General features: G+C 45.2%; 1 protein-coding gene across 1 annotated transcript in view; it reads right to left on the bottom strand.

The window, feature by feature from the left end:
• LOC135396016 (semaphorin-2A-like) overlaps window positions 1–12,289 on the bottom strand; it is a 297,361-nt gene that overhangs the window by 265,320 nt on the left and 19,752 nt on the right. The window lies entirely within an intron of this gene.

Below are 12,289 nucleotides of genomic sequence, written 5' to 3'. Positions count from 1 at the left end.
CATTCGATCTCCTTCGGCATTATGACACACCAGCCACATCGGCACCATGAACAGCAAGTGCGCATTAGATATCAGAACACGAAATTTCATAGAACGTTTACGTGTTTGATCACAGTGTTCGTTAAAAAGCTCATCGCTTACCTGAAGACAGGCGACTCATACTGTTTGCTTCATCCGACCGATGTGACCGATGTTCGTAGAGCTCTAACTTCGTCTCGCATTCGCGGCATCGGCGACGTTTCGAAAGCCTACCGAGCTGTTCAGCACGCGGAATTTTCTTCTCGGTCGCAGAAAGGTCAGAAAGAAGTTCCGGGCTCGAAGTCTCCGCATTTCTTCCTTCGATGTCCATATTGAAGATCGCTTTCCGGACGGATGCCAGCGCTCTCACAAGCTCACTAACAACAGAACTTCCGGTCCGGGAGCCCAATGAAACGTGGACCTCGTGCTTTCGTTACGCACACGGAAATTTGCGGATGTCCACTAAGAGGCTAGATTTCGGCCCCGATTGCGCGAGTTGAGGAGGAAAAGCGAAACCGGTTTTCAGCTCCCCGTTTGGCAAACTTTGCCGCCGCCCACAGCCAAAATATTTCGCGTGTGGCTTGGAGGCATATTATACCTTCGTAATAGATGCAAACGAAAGATTTGTCGAACTTCTGGTCAGTGTCCCTTTAAAGTAGAAGTCATCAGAAATCTGCTTCAGCCTTTTTGGCCGTGAAAGCGCACATTTATTTTGTAGATGTTTTTATCAAACGCGTCTTGCCGTGCTGGTTATCAGTGGAGAATGCGCGCTGAAGTCTGATAATTCCCCTCCCTTTTGAGTTTTATTCCTCCTCCCATTTACACGTGCTCAAACGTACCGTCAGTTTTCCTACATGCGAAAGTGTCGATAGGCTAAGCCCTCATTAAGTGTGATGTCTCACATTTTAGTCGCAGTTTGATGCCTGTTGACTGTTATGTTTGTAATCTGCAATACGTTTGGTACCCCCAAACATGAACACTGAATTAAATAAGAAAGTCGTACGTCTTCCCAGTTGCTCTCCTTCTTTTGCTTGTCTCTATAGTCCATCCGTCGTTTATTATATACGCACGGATGTTCCTTTCCAGTTTCGATCAAAAGCTCAATGGGCGACGCCATGTTGGGAAATGCGAGTCCACCGGAGCCCACGCCGTGCACAGCTAGCAGGCCACCGCTAGATGTAGAGCATTGTTCTACTCCTCCGACGGCGGCTGGCGTAGTCGCGCGTTGCCGAGTGTCGTCGAGCTATGAGCTCACCGGCGGCGGCTCGCGATGCGCGGCGCGGCGCTGCGCCGGGCGTCGTTACGCCCCGCTCCGTCGGACTCTAAACCAGCCTTAAGACAGTGAAATCACGATGGATCGTGAATTCTACTTCTGTCTCATTTAGTGCAATGTGTAAGATTTCAAACGCCGGGAACAAAAGCCTTTATAGATAGTATACGAATAATTCCTTTTCGGCATAATTTTCTTGTATATAGGTCACGCAGGCTCCAATGGCGAACCAGAAGTGTCGGCGTTCTTATTCAAAATGAAATTATACGTTTCTTATGCACTGCGTCTATGGGTGTAATGCAGGCGAAGCACGCTTTAAGTTTTTGTCCGCGAATCTTGGGCATGGTAGAGAGCAGACCTCAGCAAAGAATCTCATGAGCACGATAACTCACGATACGCACAATCACGATCGCCGATCGTATCGAGTGTGTGAGTCCCACTCGTTTCACTCAGCATGGCAGCACCTATGCAATAATCTGCTATCACGTCGACATGGCAACGCGATTATTGTGATCGCGCTCACGCTGCAGCGAGGTATCGTGTACTTGCTCAGTGCACTCATGCTGCGACGTCACACAGCGGTACTAACGGGAACCACTGTAGGGCTCCGAACGAAATGAGTTCCCTTCACAACCATTAGAGTCCGCACTCATCTTGTCGCGAGGTAGCAGTTTTTTTCTACATCGGTCTGACGTTGATGGTCAAAGTGCTACTACACAGCAGACTTGTACGTATTTGGAGTATTGTATTTAAAATACTGTATTTTAAATACAATTTGCGGTATTTTGGTACTCTACTCAATACTTTTTGTTTCGTGTATTTGTACTTTATTTAAAATACATTTTATGGTATTTTCTACTCAATACTCTAATTACATATTTTGGATCTCCCTCTCAAACTTTCTGTGTCTCGTCTTTCCATTATCTTTCTTCTTCAATGGAAATTTCCTGAGTCCCTCGGACTTGACCCGGATAGTGACTCTAGACCCGGACGTTGGCCCTTCTTGGAAGTCTCCATTTAGAGATCATGCCCCGTTTGTACTAATCCTTGGCCAGTGAGGGTTCTATTATGTGTGCCCTGACGCGGTGACACCGGATTCTGACCTGGCCGAGCAGGGACATGCTGAAAGTTTGCTTTGTTCTGGGTCACGTATACTTAGTGAAGTTATGTGGTATCTCTTTGTCATCTTTTTGGGACTTGTGTTTAGATAACTCCTATCACACAGCGGCGGCTAGCGCAGTGCGCGGGGTTTAGGTGATCCATGTGCCATAGCGGCGACATGCCGCATTGACCAGTGACCGGTGACTTTTTGTGTTCAAGGATGAATGGTATCTTAATTGTATTTCAAATACCTTTTGAAGTATTTTGTACTCAATCTTAATTACATTCTAACGTTAGTATTTATTATCTTATCTTAAATACATTTTTGAGTATCTTGTACATGTCTGCTACACAGTCACACTTGCTTTCGGTGTGTTTTGCATAAGGACATTTTCATTTCTATTTTTGCCGGTCAGAGTCAACAGTAAATGCTGTAAATCTGTGGTACATAAATGGGTACCTGGGCGTCTATGTTGCAACCGTGCATGCCACATACTCACTGTTATGCAAAACAAGTTTTTGAGTAGGTGACTTTGGGCTGCCACTGGTGCGTATGCGCGTTGATTTGGCCAAATCGCTCATGTCACCCGTGCATTCAGTTTTATTGATTAGTTGCTGCGTGAGTACTTCGCATACCACCCATCAGTGGCCTTTGATGGCCATATTTTAAATGGGAAGACAGTAGGCGTGAAGTGTAGCAGGAACATCCAATGTACACGCCCCAATCTTCAACTTTCATGTTTGCTTGTTTTGCTACAAGCGTAGCTAGGAACCTATATCGGCTAAAGGCGGCATGGCTACCTGACACGGTCTGATCGCCGTAGCACGACAATGTAGCGATCGTTGTCGTTATATTTAAAGTTGGCGCGCTCCAAACCGGGTGTGTATAGGCTTGCGCAAGGGCTCGTGGCGAATCTCTATTCGTAGTGACGCTATGGTAGCGCGCGTTGCGGGGTAACGACCTGAGGAAAACCCCTAGAAGTCGGCCCAGGACGCACTCCCCCAGGGCGTGACGTTGCCCACCTATGTGAGGCCGGCGAGCCCTTTCACCAGCACCAACCCCGGGGTAACGACAAGTTGAAGATCTGGCGCGCTTCGTTATGAAACAGGAGTAATTTTAATTTGTGGGCTGTGACAAGCGAGCTACAATCTGCTTACTTATTTTATTACTTGCTTTGTTTCAGTTGTTGTGTTCATTGCAGTTCAACGTGAAGCCAATGGAATTAAAATTGATTGATTTACTGCGCTCAGTCCGCTGATCAACGGTGAATAAATCATTTTCATCGACCGCTGCCTACTTTTATTGGTGCTTTTCACTCATTACCGAGAACCAGCAGCCACTGAAGCTAACTAGGCGACAAAAACTTCTCTAATTGGTCAGCACTGCTTTTCTCCTTTGGACTACGGGCTAGAGGGATTTGCATTAAGCGCAAAATTTTAATTTGCTCCTCGCTCTTGCGGCTATAATAGGCGTCACGTATTAAGGCTTTTTAAAAAATGTGGAACCAAAACAAAACAATTGGGAATATTTATTGTGCTCCCAATCCGTTTATCAAAATTCAAAACCGGAACCGTGTATGATTCATCCTCCATCAAACATATACGCATTATGAAGACCCAAGCAGCAAAATGTAATGAAAGTCGGGTGCAATAGGGGTGGACGGGTAGGTGGAAGGCCTTGAATACACTCGTGAAACTAAGGGCCATCGATAAGACACATACCGTCCACCCTTATTGCACTCGACTTTCAGTACATTGTGCTGCTTGGGGAGATACGCTCAGTCATACGGCGCCCCTGCATGACATTCAGTCGCGATCAAGGTTGCTACAAACAAGTTTTGTTATCAAGTACCTCGGCTGTACTTCCCAAGCAGCACAATGTACCGAAAGTCGAGTGCAATAGGGGTGGACGGGTAGGTGGAAGACCTTGAACAGACTCTTGAAGCTAAGGAACATTGATAAGACACATATCGTCCACCCCTATTGCACTCGACTTTCAGTACATTGTGCTGCTTGGGTTGTCTGTGTGTGATACTTCACATTATCTCGTGAGTGCACTAATATATGGCGTCATCAATATTGCGCGTGTTGCTGGTTCTTGATTTCGTGGCCGTGAAAGTGCGATCATTCATAGTAACTCGTGTGAGACCCGCCCTGCAACGTTGTCGTCGATGATCTGGCAATATTAAGCTGCTCAAAATATCGTCATCGCAGATGCGAGAAACAAGGCGCGATATCGACCTTCATCTGAGTTCAATATGAGTGTGAGGTCGATACGCCGTACATAGGAATACCCCAAGCAGCACAATGTACTGAAAGTCGAGTGCAATAGGGGTGGACGGTATATGTCTTATCGATGGCCCTTAGTTTCACGAGTCTGTTCAAGGCCTTCCACCTACCCGTCCACCCCTATTGCACCCGACTTTCAGTACATTTTGCTGCTTGGGACAGTACGCAGTACATAGGAATAATTTGTATGTACCTTCCTTGTTGACATTATATTTGCACCAGGTCACAACATTGTTGATTGGTGGAAAATAAAGATATTTATTTGCTTGCCAAACAATGCACAAATGTCGTCTTTTCTAGAGAGATATTCCCTGTTCACCAGACATAAATGTGGAAAAGTTAAAGAGGCACAATGATGGTACAGTCTAACATTGCTTTTTGCCACTTCACATATATTCATTGTTATTCGTGTGCACAGGTAGGACTAGGGAAGCAGAGCATGCGCATAAAAATAATTTCGTATGCAGTCACACATATGGTTCAGAAGATCAGAAAGATAATAGATGTCCAAGCATATGTAATTGTATGTACTTCATGTGCAATGGGTATGCTAATGAATTGCTCCCGTGAAGCCTTTTTTTATTTTATAAATTATTTTTTATAAATATTTTTTATTCTATATCAATTTTATTACTTATTATACACTAATTTTTTTATAAATTTTATAAATTCAAAACTCAAGTTACACGGCCCGTGTAAGACTGCCCTTTGCGAATGGCTTGGTAACGCGTCTCTAACTATAAAGGTAAGAGGCAGTCGAGAATGCTGCAGACAGGGTTGCAACTTACACATCGTTTATCATGTCCTACATGATAAATATTAAATACAAAGTGATTTGTGCAATAATTCCTGAGTACGGAATTAATTCCGAGGCTGGCCAGTGATGTCACCCAGGACGACAAGTCACATAATTGCGTCCAACACTTTTACACCCCATGGGCTGAGTTGTGAATTGCAACAGCACTCTACAGAAGGATAAGGTGCACTCACTAATTTGCTTTCTAGGATCTATGCTATGCCCTAACTCTTCAGACCCCACATTTCTAAAAACACCATTTCTAAGTGGCAATATGTGCTCTGGTACTTCTTTTGCGTCTGCATAGTGTGCAACCACATGGCTTCTGGTGCTTTCGTGTGCATGTTTTTGTGCTACGGTGCTCATTACAAACAATATACAGATGTTAGACATGAAATGCAGTAGTTTGTAGCGTGCCACACAACGCAGCGTGGCATGGGAGTGTGTGATTCAAAGAAAGCTTCTGGAAAATGCACAGAATCCTACAAAACGTTGAAAATGTGATTTGTATTTCGTTTTACGTCGCTCGTCGTCCCATACCATCGTCGACGGTCATGCACATTGATAAATCGTACGTAAAACTTGTCCCATAGCAGTATGCGGTTTCTCAAATACATAGCACGATTTTTTCCAGCAATAATAAAACTCCGTCGGCATTTTCTTGCTAAAACTGCTGTCGAAACGTCGGTCTCTACAATGGGCAAGTGCTGTAAAGGGGCCAACGCGGACGCGACTTGATATAAATTGTACGTGCTCACAAAACACAAACGACGAATTTCAGTCACAACATCGCACAGGGGTTGGTTCACGAATGAGTTCGCAGCTGCTGCACTGTTCACTTATCGCGGAACCAGTGGAACAGGGCTGTCCGCCATCTCCAAGCACAGATTACGTATCCACGAAAAGGCGTAGCTGGAATCCACTGACAAATACGAAGGCGCGTACACGTCACAATGCCCGTTCGGGTGCATCTACGTCATAAAAATGGCTGCGCCCGTGTGTGTTTCGAAATGAATTATCTATTTCTTTTTTGTTGTTTTTTTTACATGGTACTGTACCGAACTGGGAGAATGAAGGTGGATTTTGGGGAGAGCTGGATGTGGGCTTTCAGAATATCACAACCGTTTCGACTATTTGGGATATCGGCATAGCTGACCTTTAAGTCGTTGTTTTCAGTAAAGGATTCTACATTATGAACTTTGTTTGAATGATGATTAGTGGCAAGCTTCATACCCTGGGCCACTACTCTAACAATTGCCTGCGGTAACGTGGTGAAACGGGGTAATGTGCCTTGTAAACAATTTACATCGCAATATATTTATTTATCTGTCATAGGTTGAAGAACCGTGTAGTGTTACATATCGGAGGGGCGTGTAATTATACAACACCGGTCACCTAAAGGCCTTACTTCACACTAGATTAAAATGTGATGCAAATGTAACGTGACAAACGCTGCATGGTGGCGATATGTTAAGTTCTACTCACGAATTGTTGGCACGGTTGTGGTTAGTTAAGAAACTGCATATCCAGTTAGTGGTAGCAGGATCAAATTTTAATTAGGATAGTTTGGCCAACAAGCGAGCTTAAAGCACAGTGTCAAAAGCCCTTACAAAATAAAAAAAAATATTGCAACTACGTGGACTCAGAAATGAAGACAGTTTAAAATACAGTTTAAAGCCATGCTGGGATTTAAAAAAAAAAGAAATTGGTAGACTCAACATGGTGAACAGCGTGCTGGTATAGGATGTGCTCCATTAGTTTACAGGGAACCCTAAAAAGTGGAGCTGGTTAGTAGATAGAAGGAGCATAGTTGACACCTCTTCTGAAGACAAATTAGCTTGTGACCTATGCCCGCGACTCAGACACATACAAAGCACATTTCACACAGACTAACGCATCTTCGTTCCAGCACTTCCACCTTCAAATGTTCATCGCTGTTGAGTGGTCTGTCATTCTTGTATCACAGATCTTAATTGAAATGCAGGTGCATAAGGGATGCTCTGAAAGAAAGTGTTTGGTTTTAGTCCTCTTAATGTTTCCGAAAACAAACTTCACAGTGACTATTCTTCTGAAATGAGCAGCTCCAGAACGAAAGCAAAAAATATATCTGGCCATATCATTGTATCCAGCTGAAACATGGCACTTCCAATTGGATAATGGCAGTTAAAGATGATGATGATTCAATTTTAATGGCACATAAGCAACTCAGGCTACAGTGCGCCAAAACCATGGAAAAATTGTGACTATTGAAACTAGGACGATTATACTAAAATAATATAATAAATATATATAATAATATATAATATCTATATCTATATATATATAAAGAGGGGGGAAAGCCATTAAAAAAATAAGTAAATGATGCTAGACGTGTTTGAAATTCAAACTTACAGATTAAAATGGCTACTATGGCTGCACGTAGAGAAACAGATACTCATTGAACGATGCGACAGCTCCAGAGGACACGTGTTTTGCCGTGTTTGCGGCTCGTCGGCCCTGGGTAGCTGCGCATCATTACGTGCAGCCATAGAAGCCATTTTAATCTGTAAGTTTGAATTTCAAACACGTCTAGCATCATTTACTTATTTTTTAATGGCTTTTCCCCCCTCTTTATAATGCACTGGCTTGCACTGTGGCATTGAGGAGTGCTCAGTCACCCTCCGAGGTGTATATCCCTCGCTGAGTGACCCCTGGTTTGCCAATTCCGAACGATGCGCAGCTACCCAGGGCCGACGAGCTGCAAACACGGCGAAACACGTGTCCTCTGGTGCTGTCGCATCGTTCCATGAGTGTATGTTTCTCTACGTGCAGCCATAGAAGCCATCTTAATCTGTAAGTTTGAATTTCAAACACGTCTAGCGTTATTTACTTATTTCTTTAATGGATTTCCCCCCTCTTTATAATTCACTGTCTTGCACTGTGGCATTGAGGAGTGCTCAGTCACCCTCCCAGGTGTATATCGCTCGCTGAGTGACCCCTGGTTTGCAAATCCCGAACGATGCGCAGCCAGAGGAGGCACAGTAAGCGGGTTTCGCCGCCGCAACAATAGTGTCGCCGCTGGCATTTCCCGCCAAATTCCGGCTATTTACTTTCCATTGGCTCCGGTCCCCCACGTGACCTTTCTCGATCATGATTGGCTGAGGCTCATTTAACCGGTGGATTCGCCCGCGTTCGTTTCTCCGAGGCGCCGACCCGTCTGACCGTTGTGTAGCTGGCGTCTACGTATGTGAGTGAGCAGACGGTGATTTCGTTTCGTGGATTTCGAAAATGTTCGAGCCATGGACGAACGCCTGAATGAAAGGTAAGCAGACAAATGCATGTCAGTGATCAGACGTTTAATACTGTCGCCGAACTGTGTGCATGGAGGTACGCCTTGTCCCGTATTACCGTATTTTCACGCGTATTAGCCGCGGCTTATGCGCGATTTATTTTTTTCGCGGACGCTCTGCGGCTTATCCGTGGGTGCGGCTTATCTGGTGACTATTTTTCCCTGGTACTTTCCCCATACCCCGGGTTAAACGAAAGGGCCGACAGTGCCTCATGTTTTTCGGAACAGGGCCGCCCTGCGAGTGCACGAACAATACCGAACAGGGGCAGGTCCACTCCACATTCGAGTGGACTAACCCGTCAATCCACGAAAAACACGCAACAAGGGCACAATCCGATCTTAGTAGAACACTAGAACTGACCTCCTTTGTTATAGATCATGCCGACACCGGAATGTAGACAGGGTTTATGGCCTTCCCTACGGTCTCCTTTGTCGGCAGACCCACAGGAAGGGTTCAATACACCTGACATCGGGATAAAACGTGGTCAGCTAAGCGTCAGTTCTCATTTGACCAGAGCAGCAGCATTCGTGGACACGGGCACGGCAGTTAGAGGTGAGGCATGGCTCCAACGCTGAGGCACAGCCACGACAGCGGCTTCAAACTAAAAGTCGTCGACTTCGCGGACAAGTACGGGAACAGGGCAGCTGGCAGGGAGTACGGCGCTGACGAGCGTTGAGCGTCTCTATTGATTTTGTATGTGCATGACTGGTTTAGCGCACAAAGCAGTCGCGTCGTATTACCCGCGGCTTATCTGCGAGTGCGGCTTATCTGCAAAAACATTTTCAAAATGTATCTAAAAATGAGTCCTGCGGCTTATCTGCGGTGCGGCTAATACGCGTGAAAATACGGTACATCACTTTCTGCCGGTTATCAGTCATGATGTGGTTGATGATTCTGCGTGGCGTTACTTGTTGCGTTTTGTTCCGCTATTTGAATGTGTCTGATGTTTAATACACTGGTGTGCATGAAAAGGAAAACAGCGTGCATCGCGTACGCAGGACTCCTCGAATTTTGTCATTAGTCGACATTAGGCGCGTAACGATAGCATGTCTTACATAGCGTATTCAGCCAAGTAACGTTGCCTGTGCTCGGGTTTACCATATCGTTAACAGGTTCCTTTTTTTTTTTTTTTTTCATTCAGACACCGACAGCTGTTCGTGGCCCTGCGATCCGTGAGCATGTGCCCCTGTCACCAGAAAATTCGACAGTTGTGCTGGGATGAAGCGGATGGCTTCTGCGACTCATCACGTGCTATATATGTGTATAATAATATCTACTTTCTCCAAACCAAATAGGTTCCCTTAAGGATTGTATAATATGATAGTCACGCTTTCTGTTGCTCGGCACTATTTATTCTTTATTTATTCTGCAGTATTCTGTAATAATCGTGTAGGTTTACTTGCATTCAAATGTTGCTTCTTGTTTATATGTTTACCGTGTCAATAAATTTGTACATGTGAATTCCTTCGTCTTCTGGATTTTCGTTTTCTGCTTCCCGATAATATTAGCAGATGGCCTGGCGAAGCGCTCGGAACGTGGGGGGGGGGGGAGATAATTCGAGTGAGAGGGTGTGGAGAGGGCACGCAGCGCACATGCGCAGTTCAATCAGCCAGCGCGCGCTTTTTGGCGCCGTTTTCCGGCTACTTTGTCGTGATTCGTTACTGATGATCACGTGGTCAAGGGGGGCAGTGGTTTTCGTGGCGAAACTGTGGAAGCTACAGCTGCACTCCACTGGCGCAGCTACCCAGGGCTGACGAGCCCCAAACACGGCGAAACACGTGTCCTCTGGTGCTGTCGCATCGTTCCATGAGTATCTATCTATATATATATATATATATATAATAAAAATAAGCAGTCGAAGAAAAGGCAGAAACAATTGTTGGCATTGTGTGGCTGGTGTCAAGTTTTCCACGCTAGGTGTTCAATAGTAATGCACGCTAGATATGCTATAGTTTCAAAAGTACAGCGATATACACACTCAATATGTGGGGGGATATGTGAAATCAATATAACACATGCTTGCATTTCAAACTTCCTTGAAAAAGGCAGTACAGGTCTGTCGGAGTTGCCAGACTAGATACAAAGCCAGTAGGCACAGTGTGGAATCTTTCGAAAGCAGAGGTGCAGCCCCCACGACCTTCCGTCATCTCAATGCTTCAGAGCGGCCTAGTAAGAAGCCATCAGAAAGGTCACATAACGTATAACTGGGTTCATGAAGCGGAGGGTTCTGTGGGATACGTAAGAAAGCATACGTGTTACAGAACTGCTACGAGAATGATCGGATGTACTTGCATGGTTTTGACTGCGTAGACTTGGAACTGAAAAATAAATGTGCTAACCTTGTTGAAACTGGTTTTCCGTCAGAACCACGCGAGAGCAAACTTGGTTTCTTTAGATTAAGGTTCAAAGAATTAAACTTCAGCATTTGCAGTTCATCATCAGGTCCCGATGCTCCTTTGATATGCAGCAGACATAATTTCGCGGAGGCGCTGACTACCGTTGCGGTTCGTTGCTTCACAGCAGATCAAGAACAGTACGTCGCAATGATAGGTGAAAGTTCAGAATATGGCGAACAACTCCAATACCAACCCAATGACCCGAAAAAGGCGGGATGAGCCGGGAATCACACAAGTTCGCAAGCTTGTCATGTGGCAGCCATTACAGCTGTCCGGATACGGAACCATATGGAAGGCAAGACAACAGAACGCAGATTGAAAAGGCAATCGTAGAACCTGCTGCATCTGTTAAATGCAGGGTATATATTTTTCTTTTTGAGACTCTGTAACAAAAACACATTAACATATAAATGCTATTTCATAAAGGGAATTGACAGGGTATTGTGTGACAACGTGACGCGTTTGAGCCAATTGTGGGTGTTGCCAGTGGCCCTCATGTTGACGTCATTTTGATGGTGGGCCGGGATGGATATTCTATATAAAAGTTTTATTTTCTCGGTTTGACGCTAGGCGTGCTGCACTCGGATGAAGCCGAATGTTTAAAATTCGAGTTTAGAGATACCGTGGGGTTTTAATGCGTAAATTTTCGCATGGGTACATTTCGCATTTTCGCTTGTTGGGTGCTTTATCGACTGCAAGTACGAAAGAGCTCCCACATCATCTGGTCGGAGTCCCTTTAAGGTGACCATCGCATCCGGAAACGTGTGCACGAGATCGATACAGTAATGTTCGGCACCGCTTCGCAGTCTTGTTCAAGTTTGTCTGCCGAAAACACTTTATATGTTAAATAAGCGAGTTTCAAAGATTTGCACTCCTCTGCAGCTAAAGAAGCCCCAGCTATAGTAACATCATGATGACGTAAGCGAGGCACCCGAATGGGAGCGCACCGCAGGCGATTGTCTCTGAGCTCGTCTGATTCGCGTTTGCACCACAATATTCTAAGTGAAAACTCCTCAGTATATACGCCGACTTCCGCTAACTAGTGCTCTGACGCGGCCATGTCGCGTGGAACACGGTGCTACATTCCTAG

This window comes from Ornithodoros turicata, chromosome 5 (assembly GCF_037126465.1).
Source record: "Ornithodoros turicata isolate Travis chromosome 5, ASM3712646v1, whole genome shotgun sequence".
Lineage (NCBI taxonomy): Eukaryota > Metazoa > Arthropoda > Arachnida > Ixodida > Argasidae > Ornithodoros > Ornithodoros turicata.
Note: the sequence above shows the minus strand (reverse complement) of the source record. Positions and strands in the feature narration are given on the sequence as shown.